This window comes from Plodia interpunctella, chromosome 15 (assembly GCF_027563975.2).
Source record: "Plodia interpunctella isolate USDA-ARS_2022_Savannah chromosome 15, ilPloInte3.2, whole genome shotgun sequence".
Classification (NCBI taxonomy): domain Eukaryota; kingdom Metazoa; phylum Arthropoda; class Insecta; order Lepidoptera; family Pyralidae; genus Plodia; species Plodia interpunctella.
Window position 1 is genome coordinate 6307559 of NC_071308.1, and position 22082 is coordinate 6329640.

Sequence of the window (22082 nt, forward strand, 5' to 3'; positions counted from 1 at the left end):
GAAGAATCCGAGAACATGCTCAGGTGAGAGATAGAGAAACTAAACAAGAACATTTTTTTTTTATTTAAGTAACTTACGTATTATATATATTTTATTGCACATTGTCACATTGTTGAAAAACATCACTAAATCGTCTAAAACAAAATTCGAATTCTTCGCTAGACCACCGACGCCGATACACAGGTAACCTTAATTCATAATTATAATTAAACATAATTATAATTAATTACGCGCAGGTTATTGTCTCGAGAGGGTGACGTCGAGCACGGAAAATTGAAATTATGCGGTGAAATTCAGCCCTTGTACAAATGAATGCCTAAAATTATGTAATTTTTACCTCCGACATAAGCGATGTATTTTCAAATGAAACTCTAAAATTTTCCTTATTTCAGAAGCAAAAACACATCACAACAGTAATATGAACTTTATAATAATATATAATTTACATCAATTTAATTAATTTATATCATTCGTTTTATTTAATTAACGAAAATTATTTACTTACAACTAAGAAATTTTATAGTCTCTGATAGTTATTTTGTTTCGTTATAAATCAGTCTATTCCTTTACACAAGTTTGCAAACTCGAAATCTCAATTCTCACTCCGCAGAACTCCCATCAATTTCAATAACCTAATACCATCCGACACAGATATCCAAAAGGTTCACTTTGTAATATTCCTCTTCTAATTCTAACAGGTTCTGAGTAAAGGCCTTAATCCTTCCGAAATTCATTTATTAGAGATACATCTATATGGGTTTAATATTATTAAACCCGTTAAAGGCACGTGTTATATATCGGTTCCTCTTTTATAATGCGGCCGCAATATTTAAACCTTATTTCTACCTCTTTTTGCCCTTTTAAATACACTTTACATAAAGAGAAAATTACGTTACTTTTTACAATAAATTATTCAGTTCCATTTTTGAAAAAAAAAATTACCAATCCATTTATCCATTGTGACTCCAAATTGCACTAGTCTAATCAGTGTCTAAACATAAGTAATTAAAATAGGGTAAATCCTAAAAAAAAAGTTAACAACAATAGAACGAACTTACAAGCAATTTTTCGTATCAAGGAAATGTTTAAAAACAATACAGGAGAAAACAAATTACAAAAAAATAATACCCAGGTGAGAACACGAAACTCTGATAAAAAAGATTACAAAAACGACAAGTTTAACTCCAAGTTATTAAACAATATTCTAATCTCCTATTTATCAGGGAGATAAAACACAAAAACTCATTTTGGATTCGTCTTTTTAAAAATCGTGGGATCTCACTTTTTGCAATCAAAGTTTCATTGCGGAGAAATTTAAATTTGAAATATTCCTGTCTTGCGTTAAATATTAGGGTTTGGTGTACACAAGAACTCGAACATTTTTCGTACTATACAATATATTAAGAAGAAGGAAAGGAAAATCACACATTCCTACTCTTTACATTTATATAGCAAGTAAGTTTAACTTCAAGCTAAGCGAAACATCAGTACATATATTTGGCTATTTTTAAAGCAGTTTTATTCAACACTCTTTCATGTGTAGCCTTTTGCACTATAATCATAACCCAAAAAATGAGATTAACCAACTTGCCTAGTGTATCTCAAACCTAATAATATGCAAAGTAGGTCTTGAACGCGTCTCAAACGCACAATTGCCAAACTTTTTGACAAGTAAAGCGTTTGAAATTAACGACTTCATACTAATTTCATGAAATGTGTTCACGGTTAAAGCCGACTATGACAATTGTACTAAAATAGAACATTAACATGTCCAAGACTGTTGTCTCATTGAAACACATCGAAGTAAAGTGGCAAAGTTGAGAGAATGTTCAATAAATTCAGCTTCAGTTTAAGAAAGGAACTTCACACCACATTCAATTTCTTCTAAGCACAGATAACTCCAAATTCATTTAAAAGCGCTATATATCCTCCTTTATCCATTAAAGAATGCAAAATATATCTTTCACATGCTCAGATCCTGGGTGTTAAACCGACAAGAACGCTCGACGCAAAAAGACCCATTCAATTTTACTTTGCTAAATTGTCCTTAAATTGGGAGTACTTAAAACGTTTATGACAAAGCCTAGTGAGGGTTCTTTTGAGGTGCTCCTGAATTCTTTGTAAAAATTTATTCCAGTAACAACATTTAATAAAGGAAATTTTACGATGAAATAGTGTTTTTTAAACTTTCGCGCATTGACTGCGTCCACCAGCAAAACTTCACGCCGCAAATACCCCAGTCTGGCTGCGACCACGGCGACTGCAAGGTCGTTGAAACGCCAGCAACGTTAAATAAAAAAGGTTCGTGCTAAGTCACGTCAAAATAATACATATGTAGTTAAATTTACGATTAAGTTTTTGTTATATTTCATTTGTAAAAAGTTGAGTATGCCAGCTGTTTTTCCTTTCGTGCAGATTGTAAAAATCAATCAAAATTTAATTCATCTCTCAGATAAGATAGCAACAACCGATACTACTAGCTACCATACTATAAGCAGACTAACAACCTAATCATATCAGAATCTCAATTCCGCCCATTAGCCTGTGTTTCAACTAACTTCGAGTTTCGCGAGGCTCTGACTTCCCAAAAAGGATAGACGTTATACCATCGTTATACTATGAAGACTATACTTCTATTTGTCAATTATGATTAGTGGGGCAGATCTATGGAATAGCAAAATCGAATCTTACGAATACGTAATCTTTGCTCATATAAAATTCAAATAATACTGTGGTAAAACCCAAGCTTTATACATGTTAAGCTGCAAAATTGAAAAAATATCTAATAAAATATCCAGCTTGGCAAAGATAAACAGAAACGCGGCTATCTGGACCTCTTCCAATGGCGGCCAAGCGTGCGTAACTTGTGACAGTAAGCTCGCCAAATTTATTGCAAAGCCCGTGTTTAATTAACGGGAAAATTATATGAACTGTTCAATTTTATGACTATTTGAACAATGAAACTAACTAATCGTATTTGTTTCGCGCTTTAAATACATAATAACACCAACATAACCGCGGAAGAAGCACCTGCGAAGTCGTTGAAGCGTCATAAAAATGTACTAAATAAAATATTTTTTATTGGGTTTAGTAAAAATGGTTCAATATGTCGATGGTCGTTTACATAGCACGTCCAGTCTAGGCATGTAGATATTTATACAAATCGAAAGCAAAACAAAACCAAATTATAATTCTACTGGCGACGCCGCCCGGTTTCACTTGGTATGTTTTATATATAAAACATTCGGGAATAAATTGTCTAAATAACAGGGAAAACTGCATCCGTTGCGTGGTTTAAAAGAAAGATTAGAAACAGACAGACGCGATGGGCGACTTTGTTTTATACTATGTAGCGATTCTATATATAATATATAATGTTATAAATAAATAACCATTATTGATTGCAAATTTGCCATATTTATATTCTTCCGCGGAATAGTAACATTTGTCTACCAATAATTTACGCAATTTGTTTTAGTCCCGTTCATTTGTATGTAGTAATTGAAACTAGTCTTTCAAAAACCCTTGGATAGATCGTAGACTATCGTGGTATTAGTTCATTTCATTGGATAACGACGAACGTTAGAAAATCATAAGCTAAATAAATTATATTATAAGCATATGGCTTTCATAATATCCTCGTAACATACAAGATGAAATCATTGCAAACGGTTTTGTAATTGCTGATAAGAAAAACTTGTATGTTATGAGAATTTCAATATTTTACTAACAGGTATGTACTTACAATAATCATTAATCAATTTTTTCAAGTACTCCCTTTTTCATCCTCGCGTGTTCAAGGCATTCTTAGCTGTCACCTCAGAAGCATTGTCCTCGCAAAAAATAACCTTTAAATGGTTAGGTATTGTCCAAACCGCAACTTAAAAACAGTAGTATATAAATAAATAATAAATATATTAGGACAAATCATACAGATTGAGCTAGCCCCAAAGTAAGTTCGAGACTTGTGTTATGGGATACTAACTCAACGATACTTTATAACTATGGGCTTCTTCCCAGCGTGTCGACTAGACCGAATTTGTGAGGTCGAATAGGTACAACTACGAAGAGCCCACAGCACAGGAGTAAGGAATGAGAATAGAGGCTAAGCCTAATACAATTACGTTTTCGTAGGTACATTATTACAAGCATGTGTACGTGTCTACTAGCCGTTTGTCGCACCGCGCTGCAACTGGATAAAACCGGTTTATGCGCGCTTGGCCAGTAGATAAGCTGTCATAATATTTCGCGCTCATGCTCAGTAAAAAGTAAACAGTGTTTTTTTAAATTGTTTTAATGGATTAAATAGTAAATAGACAGTAAAAAAACTTAATAGATTGGGAGGTGTTAATTTAATAAATGTTTTGTTTATTCTATTTAAATCTCGTTTGCCAACCCTACTTAATTACGTGACAATTTTGGACGCTCTTTAGAAAACGTAGCCTCTGTTCCGAATTCTTACTCCTGTGCCTATAGTCTGTATTAACATACAAACTACGGGGCCTTAATAGATTAGTTGTGCCATAAATATTCAATCAGTTACTTAATTCCACTCCAGATTTGAGTGCCAACATATTACCTTGGTACATATTGGTTTACGAATTCACATCGTAAGCTGTTAATTGTATGACGTCTTGTAATTCAATGCGAGTAGGGCGTCGCCGGATCAATATGGGCTGGAAGCAAGCCAGATCTCCAGTGTTAGATTGTAAAGGCATCAAAGTTTATAACATACATATATAACTCTCTCTTCCATTTGAGCGTTATTTCAGTTTCTTCCTCAGCTATGTAGAATCGGAACCCAGGATGTAAAGTATTATAACATAATTGGTGGAGTTCACGACTGTTTGAACGTAGCGTGTAGCGTTTCATAAAGTGTCGCACATTTTTTAAAAATAAAGACTCTTTTTTTTTTAAATTAAACATTTATAAAATCAACATTGTACCAGTACTTTACTTCTACGTTAAAAACGCTCGTGAAATTCAATGTCATGCTACAACATAATATGCAAACTCAAGCGACACAAGTATGTTTCGAATTTGGGACTTTTCGGTTCACAGTTAATACAAGTACGGAACCCTAACGACTACTGGGCCAACACGGTGATTTCTCTCGATCTCCGGCAGCTGTTGATTTTCCAAGCTTTTTGTGCTACTCGAGCTTCGCGCGGATTTACAAATCGCTTTTAATAATGGCGAACGATCTCCCTTTCAATATACTTGAGTTCATATTGCATCTTGGAAATACTCAGGGGTGAATACTTTAAGGTAACCTAGGTGACTGGCAAGAGTTTTATAAACACCTTATAAAAATATAATACTTGCAATTACAACTTTTTTTAAATCTTATTCATTTAATTATACTAAAACCATATTATAATTAGGGTTAGGAATAAATTAACAGAATTATTTAAAAATATATATTAAAACGAATGCAATCTCAACCTGGGCGAAGTTGCCAGCAAAACCTAGTGCGACATAAAAGTAAACCTTCCTGAATAAAAATAAACATGATTTCCTCTTTACAAAAAAATATAACAAAGAAAATGTTCTCAAATTCCACTTGGTCGAGCAGAAAGAGTTGGCGCAATCAACTCGGCGCACTCTCAAAATGCAATCTATTGAAAACTAAGTTTACTTTCTTCGCAATAAAACCCAATATTTCTCCCAATATCAAATCGCGATTTCTCCATTTATACAAATTTGTTTCCAGCTTGACACGGATAAAGAAATTTAAATTTTAACACGGTGGATTAAAGTATATGTTTGCGCAATCAGGGCCGGGATGACAGGGTAAGCGCGCGGTAAGTGACCCGGAAGCTTTTAAATTACGAACGTTGAATATTTTATTCGACAGCGACCGATGCCATTCGGATATTTCCGGTCGGTGTTAAATATATGAGGTTTTTCGCGCTACGCCGTAATTTATGATATTTTTACTGGCTGGGTATACGCAAACGCAAAGCTTTATTTGTGTTTCGTTTCAATATAGAGTCATTTGCAAACACCTGAGTCTGTTTTATCACTAAAATTTGACAACCTCTTTGGCGCAGTGGTAAGGTTCTTGCCACTGAACCGAGAGGTCCCGGGTTCGATCCCCGGTCGGGTCATAATGGAAAATGACTTTTTCTGATTGGCCCGGGTCTTGGATGTTTATTTATATATGTATTTATTATATAAATATAGTATCGTTGAGTTAGTATCCCATAATACAAGTCTCGAACTTACTTTGGGGCTAGCTCAATCTGTGTGATTCGTCTCAATATATTTATTTATAAATCATAGCTTTGCGGTTATAAATTGGTGAAGATTGAAAATTTTAACAATTATTATTAGTAATATTTGACAAAAACAAAACACTAGTTTTGTTTTGGTCAAATATTACTCATATAATTTGCTCAATACCGAGAGTAGGTAGGATTAGTCCTGCCAATAATTAGTTATTGGCTATTTGATTAGGTAAAAAATATAATCGTGGGCCGAGTGGTGAGGTTCCCTCTATTATGGTTGAGCTACGCGATGCCTGTCCCATGCGTCAACTCGTGAACGGGTGCTGCCAGAGGGAACTGGTCATCTCGTTTCTCATATATTTTTATGTAAGTTAATTGTGTTTCACATATATATTATAATCAGCACTCGGATCACAATTATAACCTGTTTTGATATACCTTTTGACTACGTACATTATGTACTTTTATATATTATTAGAAAAAAAAACATTGTAAGAAACAATAACGGTAAGCCGATCTGGCATGACCAACACTGTTCCAATGAGTTTCTTTCGGCATTTCTTCTCAGCAGTGGTCGTTCCGAAATGCCAGTAGTTTGTAGCTTGTGAGAAATAACTATAAATATAAAAATTGACGAGAAAAAGTGCCTGTGAAGGTCTAATTTCTGAATGTTTTGAATTTGAATTTGAGTTTTAAAATGCATAAATGCATTTCATTAATAAAATGTCACAAATCTCACAATTTTATTAATCACGCGATATACTATTTTTTGGTTCTGATGAAAGTTGACACCACAGGACAGAACTGTCATACTTAGTAAGTATTTTTTTTTTTGTTTTTTGTAATTAAAAAAAAAATGTACCTATGATTTGAGTATTTTTATTATGATTCAGTCTTAGCAAAATTCTCCCTCAGCCAAAATCTCCTTTTGCTCAATCTGATCATATTTACCTGAAACAAAAATATTTTTGTTAATTTTATATGCTAATATATAATATAAGAATTACAGTCTTCATAATCATATTCCTTCAGACCGGAAACAAACTTCTTCTTAACGTATCAACTCAGCGAATCATATTTGTGAAGAACAAGTATTATATATATATATATATTTTTAAGGACAAATCACACGGATTGAGCTAGCCCCAAAGTAAGTTCGAGACTTGTGTTATGGGATATTAACTCAACGATACTATATTTTATAACATATACATATACAGATAAACATCCAAGACCCAGGCCAATCAGAAAAAGATAATTTTCCATCATGACCCGACCGGAGATCGAACCCTAGACCTCTCGGTTCAGAGGCAAGCACTTTACCACTGCGCCACCGAGGTCGTCGGGTATATAAACTTCTATACTAATATTATAAATACGAAAGTCTGTCGGTCTGTCTATCCGTCTGTCTGTTCCGCTCTCAATACCGCTGGATAGATTCGGTATGCATGTAGTTAAAGACATACGTTAAAACATAGGCTACTTTTTTTTTTCAAAAATCAACCCTTAAATGACTATAATCGGGGGAAGATGAAAGTTTGTATGACAATCGTGCCTGTTCCGCTTTCGCAGAGGAATTCATGCGGGCGAAGCCGCGGACCAAAGTCAGTTAATTAATAAAGGAATCAAACTCAAGACATCGTCATTCAAAGTAGAAAGCATAACTGCTGTTAAACCACTGTCAAGTTCAATTTATCTCCATAAACTGACACAATGTTAAAAATTCAATAAGTACAAGTGCTATTTATTAATTTAAGAGTGGGTTGTACCAAGTCGACTTTGACGTTGACCTTAATCTAGGCCATCGTTTAGATAAAATTGCGTACTTTGCGTTATTATGCGCAGGTTTAAATTATCGTTAAAGTTTACTGGTGCAACTCACTCTAAGTAATTGTATTTATATTTAGCTGTCAGCCTCATTCTCGGAAATGAATAGATATTTCACAGAATCCATTACGAATATTACGATTTTTTCAACTTTTCTTTTATTTATCTTTCTTTTTTGTTAATTTCGCGAATTTTCTTTATCCCTAAACGGATAGAAATTAATTTAGAAGGAGCTTTTCGGACACAAATCGTATTGGAATAGACTTAAGAATTAATGATGTAGTGATTCCCGGTTTAGCCGACAAGGCCAATTTTTACTGAGAATCTAAATTATTAAATAATTTTCATAAACAGTATACAGTAATATACGCTTAGACTGCCTTTTACATATTAAAGTTAAACAAATAATACAATTTAGCTTCCGTGTCACGAGGTCTTAAAAAGGTCCTTGTTCAGAGGTCAAAATATGTGACGTACCAACTACAAGGAAATGTACCTTATGAAGGGAAGTCGGTTAAGACATTTCACTTGCTCAAATATATTACAGACTAGCGGCGTAAATCCGAAGCGTAGTTCTGAAGATCTACATACACAGGGCATACACAGGGACAGAAAGCGACTTTGTTTTATACTATGTAGTGATCCGCATAAAGCGTCGTAAGTGACTGCCCTCCACAAGGTACCTCTTGGAACGTCTCATAATATTAATAGTATCATTCTCGCACTTCATATTTAAAAGAGAAATCGGCGTAAGTAAACAGCAGGATATCAGACAGATAACCTTTTATACCTACCCATCTATTTATACAAAACGAAGACAAACAAGCAACATCAGAATGCAAAATTATGACCACAGAGTTATGACTAATATTCTTCATCAATTCAGTACTTTATGCTATATTTCATATACTAGTAATGGCTTACTGTAGTATAGTCACACACACAAAAACAGACCAAAAATATCAAAAATCTACCATAACATAGGTACATCATGTCAATTAAACTCACAAATAAATGTAAATTTGACTACGGTGACTTTCTGACGTTGACTTTAGGCAAAATGGCGTACTTTGCGTTTTTCTACGCAGGTTAAAGTTAACGTCAAAGTTGACTGGTGCAACACACTTTTATTTCAAACCGACTTAAAAAAAAGAAAGTGGTTCTCAATTCGTCGCGATTTTTATTTTTAAGTGTACAGGTAGAAACATATCAATCAACTGAAAAGTAAAAAAAAATAGCACTTTTTAACCTGGAGTTATCGTAGGAGCCCCGGGCACAGCTATGATAAAGGGGTTACAGATGGACGCTTCGCTAACTTTTATTCTTTACTTACTTTCAGAACCGTTTATAGAATATTAATTTCTTAATGGAAACAAATTAAAAAGAAATCCAATGAGCAAATTTAAAAGACCGTTCTATTGGCATTTCTCGGGAAGCAATAAAAATTAAGCAAGGATTGAATATGAAAAAGAGAAATAGGTGTGATGTTTTCAGTACAAAATTAGACTTAGCAGAAGTTCAACTGTAGCCTAATGTGAGCACAGTAGTTTAATTACGCACGTGACAATGTATATTAGACGGACAGAAAAGCGCCAAGGTAGAGCTCATTCCTATTCTTCTATGATAAGGACAGAATGGATTGGAATAAAATTAAGATATATTTGCCAAACAGTGCAGACGCAGACGTGCAGACGAATGGGTTAAAATGTAAACTTTATTGCACTTAAATACAATATTATTAATTAACACAAGAGGCTGCTATTTATAAAACATACCCAATTTATATATAAAAGTAAAACAACTGATTTAGCTGTATTAACATTGCCTTGCAGGGTAGAGGAACGATATATCCGGGGAAAATTAGTAAAAAATGATACTTTCTGTTAAATTTTTACTGGGGCACGTGTTCGAGGGCCCGCCAAAAATCCAACAGACCGAAAAGATTAGTTTGCAATCAAATATACCAGATCTGTTTCACGGTACGCTAAATACGGGTTTAATATGCAAGCTTCGGAGCCGGGAAAAATTGAATCTGATGGATATACAAACAGAATAATGGATATCAAATGAAGAATTTCTTGCTTTGTTTCGTGCAGTATAATGAATTGTATTTAAATTGAATTAAATATGAAATATGTCCATTATTAACACTGGACATTAACAAAAAAAGAAAGGAAAAGTTTGGAAGCATTCGAGATGTGGTGTTGGCGGAGATTGGAGTGGATATCACCAATGAAGAGGTTCTTAATCGAATTGGAGAAAAACATTCTGAAACATATTGAAATGAAAATAGAAGAGGAAAAATGTTAGGACACTTGAACGACTCGATGACTTCTTCAGATATATTATAGAAGGAATGGTGGAAGCATAGATAAAAGAAATATTTAATAATTTTATCTATGGGTGAAAGAAAGAAGAGGCGCGAGAATTAAATCAGACCAATTAAAGAAAAAGTGGGTGTCGTGTCGTATCGAGAAGTGAAGGAGTTGGCTTTAGAGAGAGAACAATGGAAGGAACTCCACCGACAAGAGCCTCGCTCTTAAATTACATGATGATGTCCATAAAGTGCTTTTGTACTTGATTTCCTATTTGTAAATTTTATATTTACACTGTTATGTTGTGTTTCTAAATTAATAAAATAATAGGTAAAATAATTTGTTAATTTCTTTTGTTGGGAAAAATGTATTGAAATAGATAACGACACGATATGCTTAGATGAATATATATTTTTAATTAGCGCTAAATTTGATAAAATCTATTAATAATCATTTAAGTAAAATTTATACCAAACAACGGAATGTTGTTTATCTTTGATCCAGGAATTTAATAAACAAATATTCTAATAAATCATCAGAGAAATCAGGAATTTAATTAATTAGGTGAGCTCAATTATTTTAATGAAACAGAATTAACTAAAGTCTGAAGTTAACAGAAGAAAAAGAAACATTTCTACATTTCAAATATGATTTTTCATAAGTTTTAAATTATATGCAATATATGGCGTGTATTGTGTGTCGATCCATTAAAAATTCAATAGCCATACTAATTTGAAATTTTTACAAATGTGAAAGTATGTTTTATATAAAGTATTGTCCTTCTTTCATGTCAAAACGGAACATTGGATTAAGGTAATTTTTGTTGTGAAAACTGGAGTGTGACAAAAGCAAGTAGCAAGCTGGTTCTTTTTTCTACCTTTCAACTAAGAAATCTAGATGTAAATTGAAAGGTAGAAAAGAAGTTAGTACAGTTAAAGTAGTTCATTTTTTTGTGATGCCACGGACACACAGATACTGATTTTATGGTGTGTGGTTCCACCCTAGATTCGAACCACTCCATGTCGTACGAGGCGACTTAGGGCACAGCCTAAGCAGCTGATAGACAACAATAGCATTTCCGAAGAGGGTTGACGGGCAGGCAGGCAAGCGACTGGTTGTAAAGTCATAGTAAAAACTTTAAAATTTTAAGGTTTATTTTACGCTGACCCCGGGCTTCGAGGCTTCACAACCCCGAACGCAACTAGTAACATGCAGAGAGACACAAACAGATACACAGCCACGTCAAACGTACACCCCTGTCTTTACCCCGGTTCGTTTTATCTCGATAAAAAATAAGATGTTTTATAAACTTATCTCAATCTCCCATAGTCCAGATTAATTCATAAGTTATACAAGCTGTAAGGCAGTTTATTACCGAACCTCCGGGAAACTTCGGAATAGCTTTGCGCAGCTGTGTCAGGAAACGTGTCAACGCCTTATAGCTCGCCTGGGATCCCTCCAAAGATAAGAAGAGTTTACCTCTAGTGGTAATATTAAGCTATTATAATAATTTACGTAATTTTAATTAGGCTATTATACAGCTATTTATTATTAAGCTATGACATGGCTCGAGTATCAATTTTATATTATTTATTTAAGTTCAAGTATACTTTAAAAATCTTCACACTTTTTAAATGGGTTTTGATATTCACGTCACGCATTTGTAATCAGTTTTGAAAATAATAATGAGATGGAAAAAAATTAACTCAAGCGGTAACAAACCGTGTATTCTTCTTGTATGAACTTTGGTATCTGTACTAGAAGTATTATAGTATAATCTGTACTCCGTTTGAGCGTAGGTACCTACCGCTCGAGTCCTGTTTTTTTTTCATCTAAATCTTATTTTTAATATATCTTTACACATTACAAATTATGAAACTAAATAGAAGACGACAAACTTTTCCTCTACTTAATGTCCGGTCTGAATCTAAAAGTTGGCATTGAACAACTAGCTGCGCCCTGGGGCTTCGCTCCCGTGGGAATTTCGAGATATAAAAAAGCCTATGTGTTATTCCAGGCTATATTATATTCTACCCGTGTATCAAATTTCATAACAATCGGTCCAGTAAATTTTGCGTGAAACATACATACATACACACATACATACAAACTTTCACATTTATAATATTAGGAAGATTAAAGCTATATATACGTATAATTATTTGGAAAATCAAAATAGTACAACTTGGTCAAGGTCAATAAAATTGAAGACTTCTTTAAAAAAAAAGCTCACCTAAGTTACACAACTTGAAAAATTGGGTCACCTAATTTACACAGCTTCTCAGTTCGACTAAATCTTAAATTTTCTCCGGATTTCGTATTTAGAAATGGGTTTCAAATAAATATAATTCAAATGGAGACATTTTATAATTTCTCAATTTGAATTATATTTATTTGATATACATATAGAGAGATTTCTATATTTATATATAGAGAGAATTCTGTAAACAAGCAATTCTAGGTGGGGCGTAGCTATTAAAGGGGTAGATAGTGCCTTCAAACTCAGGGAGCCCCTAGACCTGGTACCTTTTTTCATCTCGTACACATCATTTCAAAAATTTTGATAGCTTATTGAAATAGTGCCAAAGATCTCTTGATCTCTTATAGTTAGCTGACCCTGTGGTGGACCAATGGTTAAAAAGCCTGCCTGTGAACCGAATCCTAATCGGTTCAAATCCTACTCGTGCCTGATTTTTTATACCATGCCATGATTTTTTATACCAATCTGACTCAGTGAAAAACTCCATTTTATTTAATATTGCGAAGAAAGTCCACGCACTATCTGCTATGAGAAATACGACTGAAAGTATTGTTATATCACGTTATATGTATATTATATATTTCACTTGTCTAACATAAGAAAATGTACTAGGTTTAGTATAGAATAGAAATACTAAACTTAAACTAAGACAACGTGTCTGGATGTTGAAAGATTAACAATTGTGTGAGACGGGTTTATCAAACTGTACACTAAGGGTGAGTTGCAACAGTCAACTTTGACGTTAACTTTAACCAGAGCACCGGCGATGTTTATATATAATGGCGTACTTAACGTTTCTGCACAGGTTAAAGCTAACGTCAAAGTTGATTGGTGCTACTCACCGTAAGAAACTTGAACTGCAGCCGAGCGTGTCTGGGAATACACGCCTTTGATACAATCAATCTGTACGGGTGGTTGATTCAAATAGTCTTGAAGTAACTCCCTTGTAGTCGTATTTCGATTTTCTTGGAAATTTTAATGAAGTGGTTTGCAATTTTGCCATCTACTTGTATTTCAATCTGACCCTGGCACGATGTTTTCTTTCATCGGAAACAAGAGCCGATGGAATCGCTATGAAAATCAACGGTAGACTTCGTTTTAAACAATTTTTGACGTCAATAAGTGATGCATGTCATCGTAAGTTAGAAAGAAAATTTGAATTTAAATCTGCTACACTAAAGCTAAAAACACATACGAAATTCGTCCATGTAGCTTAACCCGTGGAATATCATACGCAAACCTGTGATTTTATTATCTTGTTTAAATTAAATGCTCTAGTACTTTATTTTTTAATTCAAAGGGCAATTAATCCTTAATCCGAACGGAACTGTAATATTTTCACGTGTACAAAGCTGCAACAGTTCTATTAATATTACTTAATGAGACTTCGAGGTTTTAACATAACATAAACCATTTTATAACCATTGCTTCAGCGATACCACACTGGATTTTTTTTTATTTGAGTGGATTAGTATACAATATCATATGAGCAGGATTCGAACCTGGCACCATTCGGTTCAATGCGGACGTCTTAACAGTGGTTAGTGGGCACAACGAGTATATTTCACACGAGCAGGATTCGAACCTGGAACCTTAGCGCCTTAACCACTGAAAAATATCTGTTATTTTGAAGCATGTCCTTTCTTGCAAATGAACGCTAAATATTTAAGTATAAGGAAACGAACCTTCTCTACGCCAGCGCCCCTAGCGCTAAAAAAAGTAAGCCTTCATTATGTAATTATTCAAACTAAAACATTTAAGAAACAACCAAACATCGATTTGCAGACGTCAACTAGATTTAGCTGACTTGGATCTTGTGGAATTGCGTCTTAATAGGCAAGAGATCCGGAACTAAGTCAAATGAAGGTCTTAGAACTTCAGAACTTGGACTAGAAATACTGAGTTCTGCGATAGACTAACTTAAATAGACGACCATCGTCATCCCGCGGCCGACAGTAATGTTGTTTCCACATCGCCCACTTTATATAACTTTAAAATAATCAAATTAATGACTTTTCATTCGCAATCCAACTTTATTGTCTATTTTATTTGAACACTCTAGAATTATTCACATTGGAGCTACTTTCAATTTTATAACAACTAAGTATATAATTGGATTATATATTTTTTAAATATCCATACAAAATCAATTAAGAAGAAAATTACGAGATTTTTGTTTCGGATTGGGAGTTTTCGTCGGAATTAATAAATATATTAGGACAAATCACACAGATTGAGCTAGCCCCAAAGTTCTATACTTGTGTTATGGGATACTAACTCAACGATACTATATTTTATAACACATACATATATAGATAAACATCCAAGACCCGGGCCAATCAGAAAATGATCATTTTCCATCATGACCCGACCGGGGATCGAACCCGGGACCTCTCGGTTCAGAGGCAAGCACTATACCACTTCGCCACCAAGTTCGTCAAGAATTGAAGCTTAATAAGTTTAGCTACGCTGAAATACGGGTAAAAAGTTTTCAGCCTGCCTTGAGGAAAAAATTATGAACTGTTTGTTGAAACAACTCTTATGCGTTATGTCCTTTAAGGCGATTATAACTCTATGTACAGTATAATAATCAATGATTACTCAGCACACTAGCGCCACCGTTATTACGTTTTTATTTTTTAGCGAATTTCTTTTATTTCTTAGCAAAAATTAATGTGTAGTGTAGCATAGATTATGCCACGCTACATCTTTATGTAAAGTCTTTACTTTTAGTATAAAGTAATAGAAGTTATAGGATATATATAGGAATAAAAAGAACATAGTAATATAAATTAAATATACAGGCAAATTGCCATTTAAAATGTATTGCGGGTATGTATACAAGGTCTGGCAATGTTCGATAAATACTGCTATGGCATTATTGATGACAAATTAATCGTTGTTTCTCGCTCTATCAATTATCTATTTCTGTTGTTCTCTTTATCTTGGTGAACTAATAATAAATGACATTTGTAACTCTGATGTTCATTATGGCTCTATTATATCTTCTATTCTATTATCGGGTACAACACATACGGTATTTTTTTATCCCGATATTCCCCGAAAAGCCCCGGGGCGCAGCTAGTCTAAAATATAATTTATCGTAAAACACATATTAATCACAAAAAAGAACTTATATGAAAAGTCTCATCAATAGCCATGTTAACTCTAGTACAAATTCGATGAAAATAAAACAATATTAATTTAATTTAATTTAATTTAATTTTGGTCTACCGGACCCAACTGTTTAATTCTCTCCCGCAAATTAAGTTAAACTCGATCTGGCAACACTAAACATACATAAGTTGATAACACTTGAGTTTACTCTTATGAAAATCTGTCGCCCAAACATGCCCGATAAATTGTATTATGTAAGTATAGAGAATATTTGTTGAACAGCTGCGCTGTGCCACTTTATAACGTAAACACTATGCTATAGTGAACGTGCACTGGTTACAGGTCAGTGAAGCAAGGAGATATGTGATGTGACGTTCCACAGTTTTTTCTTCGTTTTACCCTCGGTTTTTACTTTTTTGTTACGCATATTTCTGGAATCCTGTTAACTGAAGTCTTTGAAAAAAGTCTGTTACGCCGTTTCTTCTTGAACTGCGCTATGAAAACCGAGAGTAGACTTCGTTTTAAACAATTTTTGCCGACAATAAGTGATGCATATCATCCTAAGTTAGAAAGAAAATTTGAATTTAAATCTGCTACACTAAAGCTATTCAGTTGAAAAATAAAAACACATACAAACTTCGTCCATGTACCTTAACCCGTGGAATATCATATCATACGCAAACCTGTGATTTTATTATCTTATTTAAATTAAATGCTCTAGTACTTTATTTTTTAATTCAAAAAGTGAAACGGAACTGTAACATTTTCACATGTACAAAGTTGCAACAGTTCTATTAATATTACTTAATGAGACTTCGAGGTTAAACATAAACGATTTTATAACCATTGCTTCAGCGATACCACAACTCTAATATGACTTACAAACTTTATTGTTTTCCTCGACCCGGATTTAGGAACCTTGTTTTAAGAATAAAAATAAACATACCTACATAATTATGTCATATTAAGTTTATCTGTTAGTTAATATTTGTATATTTTTACGAGAAATTAATAAATATAACCTAAGAATATAAACAAGTGCTGCATGAATTTGCATGTATTAGAAACAAATTTTAACATATCTCCTTGTTTCTATGACCTAAGTCACTTGCAATATGCACTTGGTGTCGATGTTTATCTGTGAACCGTGCCGTGCAAACATTGTGGTGATGATGGACGATGCACCTACTTTACGGACAGATTGTCAGATATTTTAATAAAAGCAACTGCAGCAGCAATAACAAGTGAAGACTGCCTTTATCTTCGAGAGGCAGAACACGTATAGCCAACCGCATATCAAGTTACCAAGAGACTTTTATTCCGCGGTGATAGAGACGAATTTAAAATGATTTTGGCTGTTGACAGACAAAAAAACGGCAAGCCGAAATCACAGCCGAATCTTCAAAATTTTAACGGCATTTTTTATGCAGATTTCGGGCTTCGGAGCATCATAGCCCTGAAAGTCCACGAATATATTTATTATTACAATTTTTTTTGATAATTTCAATAATTAACACCGTTGCGAAAACTATAATTAAAATGCCTCAAAGAAAAATACAGTGATGTACCTATATTTTCCTTACTATGCAAAATTTGAACATTTTCAAGTTTTCGATGTAAACAATCCTGAAACAACCCAATATACAGCTACAACCGGTATCAGCCGAAGCAAAAGTAGGTGTAGCGACGACTGGAAACACAGAAAGCCCTGGATTTATCCCAGATTGTCCGGGATCGGGCGCTTTACGAGACGGCGAATAGAACTATTAATTATGCAGTGCTTAGTCAGCCCAGGCGGCGACCCAATTTGAGTCCCCTGGGTCCGCGATCGCATCGCACTCTCGACTTAACTCGACGAATATTGCATATGTGCACTCCGTGTTACCTACGTACCCTAGGTGAGCGATAAATGCTGGAGACACGTATCAAATGTGTGTAACGTAATTTCGGGATTCCTATCCCGAAATTATGTTAAACACATGTAATATAATTTATAATCATTGTGAAACATAGGTTAGACAAGATTAGAGGTATTATTAGTATGAGAATGAAGTTCGCTATGTTTTACCACTAAGGTTTATAATGTTAAAAGATTATGAAATAAAATGTATTCACAATTTAATATAGTAAAGTATTAAACGTAAGTTATACTAGGTTTTATTTTCACCATGTGCCTAACATCGTATGATACGTTCATATTAGGGAAAGACATACTACTGAACATATCGTATTGATATAGAACAGGGTATTGAGTGACAAACGTCCTCATACTTACATACAATCATTTAAAATTTGATAATATATTAGTACTATACCGTGGTACTTTATTAGTGTCTCTCGTAACTTTAAAATGTGTCATCGCGTTGTACTTATACATCATTCCACCGCTCATCTAGGACGCTTAGTCTGACTTACATCAATGTTGCATTTCATGAGCTCAGCCATTTATGGCGATGTAATTGCTTTGCGAAATTATACACTTCACGCACCTCTTTGCTGAAGTAATAGGGGCGAATTTCCTCTATATTGTTGTACGTTTAATGTACGAAATAACGGAATGTACGAATCACGTTGCTTTTCATAGGATTTATCGATTCGTGTACACCAGCTGATCCCCGGAACTTCAGTCCACTTGGAATTTTAGAATAAAAGGTTTACTGTACGTGTGTGCCAAATTTCAAATCATAGTATATTGTGATGAAACCTTGGGTATACACACACAGACAATATTATAATGCAAAAGTCTATCTGTTTGGTTGTCACAACAAAACTACTGGTCCAATTTTGATGAAATGTTAAATACATATAGTTAATGACCTGAATTTAAACAAAAGCTACTGCGGGTAGAGCTGCGAGAAATAACTGGAGATAAACATGTGCCTATGTTATAAGACGTTTTTCAACACACTTGAAGTCGACAAGTTTTACTTAAAAACACTAGATAATGTTACGAGTAAGTGTGTCAACATTTTTAATTTTGCGTGAAAAATAATCAAACATACTCACAAAAACTTCCTTGTAAGTTGTAATAGTGAAAAAGTTCTTCAAGTTTAAACTTTAAACTCCAATTTAGAAGTAATAAAATTTCAGCCACCGCGTGCCGGGTGATGGATGGACTACACATCTTTGCGTAACATTTCTGACCATTATACACGAGAAAACATTCCGAGGATTTTTCGAGCCACAGAATTATGAGCTGAAAACGGAGTGTGCCATAAATGCCACACCACAGTGTATCTCTTATTTCTGAGGACATAAAAGCGAAAAGAGGCCAAGTCGCGTCCGCAGTTATGTGTATTTTTATCTACATTCAATTAATGAAGCTGAAGAGTTTGTGTATTTGTTTGAACGCGCTGATCTCTGGAAATTTCTTTTATTCACGAGAAATGCCGGTCTGAAAAAAAAATCTGTATAAGACAACCGCTAGAAAAAGATTGCTAAAATAGCTTAAACTCTAAATAAACATTAAAAATTAATGAATTACTTTGGAGATCACAGTAAGAATTACAATTACAATGACCAATAAAATTAAAGAAAAAATGTTATATGAATATGATAGTAAATATTTTCATGTTTTCTATACTAAAAAAGCTACATTACTAAATAAGCACAAATTTATTTAGTTTACAACTAAATGGAGCGCCATTTAAGCTAATATATAGTTACATTCAGCCATTTATTAACATGGCTGAAATAGAGCCATCAAACCGCGAGACTAAATAACTAACATTATACTGTTTATTTGCCTCCAAATGGCTTTTATGTTCGCATTTATCTTGAGATACGTGACTCAAGACGGATCACGTGATACTAACGTCTTATAAAGTGCTAATAAAATTCGCCGAGTTAAGTTATTTTCTCGAAATACGATACCCACATTGACAATCGAATACGTAATTTGTTTTTTATATACATATAGTTTATTTATTCGTTCATTAATTTTGAACCCACATTCTATTTTTTCATACTATTTTTTAATGGAAAGAACACGAGATGAGATAGTGAAATGAAACTAGACAAAAGATTTTTCAACCATAGATTAACCATAGTGAAATAGATTAAACATTTTTAGAGGTAAATATCGGCAAAAATTCATATGAAAAATATTATTTAATGTACTAGAGTATAAAAGGATTTACTTGAAACATGTGAACAAAATGTTTCTGTCGCGCTCGATATCGGCGAATTTGAAACATAATCCACTAAAATGGAAAAATTTTAAAAAATCTGTTCAGCAAAAAAAATCCTCAGACGACTTTGTCATTCAACACAGCCTTTTATTTTAATAAACCACAACAAGGAAAAGAGCGGTAATCAAACATGTGTCATGTTTTTTTTATTTTCATTTTCGCGCGTTCCATTTTGTGCTTCCGATTAGTTGCAAACAAGGAATTGTTTTTTTTTATACTACGTACCAGGCAAACAGGCATAAGCCCTGATGGGATGTGCTCAAGCAGATTTTTTAAATATGCAAGTAACACATTAAGTATTAAGCCTTTTTAAAACTTCCCAAAGATTTTACGACAATCCTATTAACATACACAATAGAGCTTTCCGAAGGTATTGTCACTATCCAACCCTTAAGTAGCATTAAAACAAATCCCTCTAGAGAAAGGAGATCGTCCCTTACAATCGAGTAATTTCAGTCGATAAAAGATTCTGAATTCAGAAAACTTTATGCAGGCTTCTTTATACCGAATTGCGGGTAAAGTTGATAATTGAAAATTTCTGGCGGTATTATTGGAAAAGTTGGTCGTCCACAAGCGGAACAGTGTTGCACGCCCAAAGGAGAGGAATTTCCCCGATTGTTGTCCGTCAAACTGAAGTTTTTTTTTCGCTATGTACAATCGACCATATATGTCAAGTTACCTTTGATCTTTATATCGCGATAATAGTGGCGAATTTCCAATGAATTTGCATAGGATTGTAACATTTATTCTAAACAAGTAGGGAAGGATAACAAAAATGACTTCGTTACAAAAATGACAGACTTTAATTTTAGAAAATGTAACAAAAAGGAAATGGAAGAATACCGTTAAATAGGTGGGTAACAAAATATTAACATATCCCGATTGATAAAAAGGTATTTAAACAAAAACACTACTTCCTTGAATCCTCCAAATCAGCCAGACATCAAGAAAACTTAGGGAAAGGGAATAGCTTCAAAGTGCGGCCGTAGGATAAAGGGGAATCGGGTACCGGAGCGTAAATCCCTATGGAAAGGAAGTAATTACATGCTATTAATTAGCTACACGCTATTTAAAATAAAGGGATGGTAAATAGATAAGATAAATATAGGTGATTTGCTTACATATAATATTTATCTATGATGAGGTTTTTCACATAGAACTATATTTTAACAAAATAACAACTTCTAATAACAAAGAATAAAAGTAGCTCTTACCCAAAATATTTGGGGATCCTATAATTAATTACAGATCTATCTTAATAGATAAATAGGAGATTAAAATTTATTTTAATCTTTAGACATTAGAATTTAATCAACCAATCTTTCAGTTTGACATACACTACCATGACAAGACATTATCAAGAACAAAATAATAGACAAACAGAATGAAAGAGTTCCGAAATGAAAATTAAAAATAAAACGTCAAAACATAAAAGTGTTACAGGATAAACCATTGACTGAACAGGTAAGTTTAAATATTGTGAAGAATGAAGAAGAAAGTCATTACATTTCTGTCGGAAAATTTTGAAGGATTGTTACAAGTTTTCCCCAAAGTAATTTTATCACATTTTCAAAACTTCTTATGTACAACCTGAAAAAGGATTCGACCTATTCGACCCATTAAAAAATAAAATATTGAAGTAAATTCGTACAAAGTTGGTAAGGGTTAAGTAAATTTATAACTACATTTAGCATTAAGGTTTGCTCTAACGCAAACAAACAAACTAGACTAGGTACCAAGTGATGTAACTTTAATTAAAAAATATTATACACATAACTAAATATAATACGAGAGTAATGTTATCTCGGTGATTGTACCCTATTTTATACCACCCCGACGCAAAAAAAAGGTGTTATAGTTTAATAATAATAAGAAATTCTTTATTTACTTAAAGGATTTGTACAACAATTTTAACAGATAGATACAAAAGTGTTTCCTTGTCATAAGTAGATAGTACAAATTACTTTATAAACCCTGACTTCCAAATTAGTTTGACCGTTAAATGTGTTTGTCTCCCTGTATCTATCTATATATGTCTGTGTACGTGGCACCGTAGCTCATCAACGGCTGAACCGGTTTGGATGAGTTTTTTTTATTTGATAGCTAATTTTTATGCGGTGGTTCTCATATATGTTCGATCGAA

The 22082-nt window shown here is 33.6% G+C and overlaps 1 protein-coding gene and 1 long non-coding RNA gene across 11 annotated transcripts in view; both read right to left on the reverse strand.

Moving 5' to 3' along the window:
• Window positions 1-22082, reverse strand: part of Fur1 (Furin 1) — a 150738-nt gene that overhangs the window by 51477 nt on the left and 77179 nt on the right. The gene's annotated exons all lie outside the window — the stretch shown is intronic.
• Window positions 6988-21266, reverse strand: LOC128675739 (uncharacterized). Its single transcript, XR_008405328.1, has 3 exons — window positions 21154-21266; window positions 18756-19143; window positions 6988-7181 (listed from the first exon to the last, which is right to left on the reverse strand). It is a non-coding gene; the product is annotated as an uncharacterized LOC128675739 (long non-coding RNA).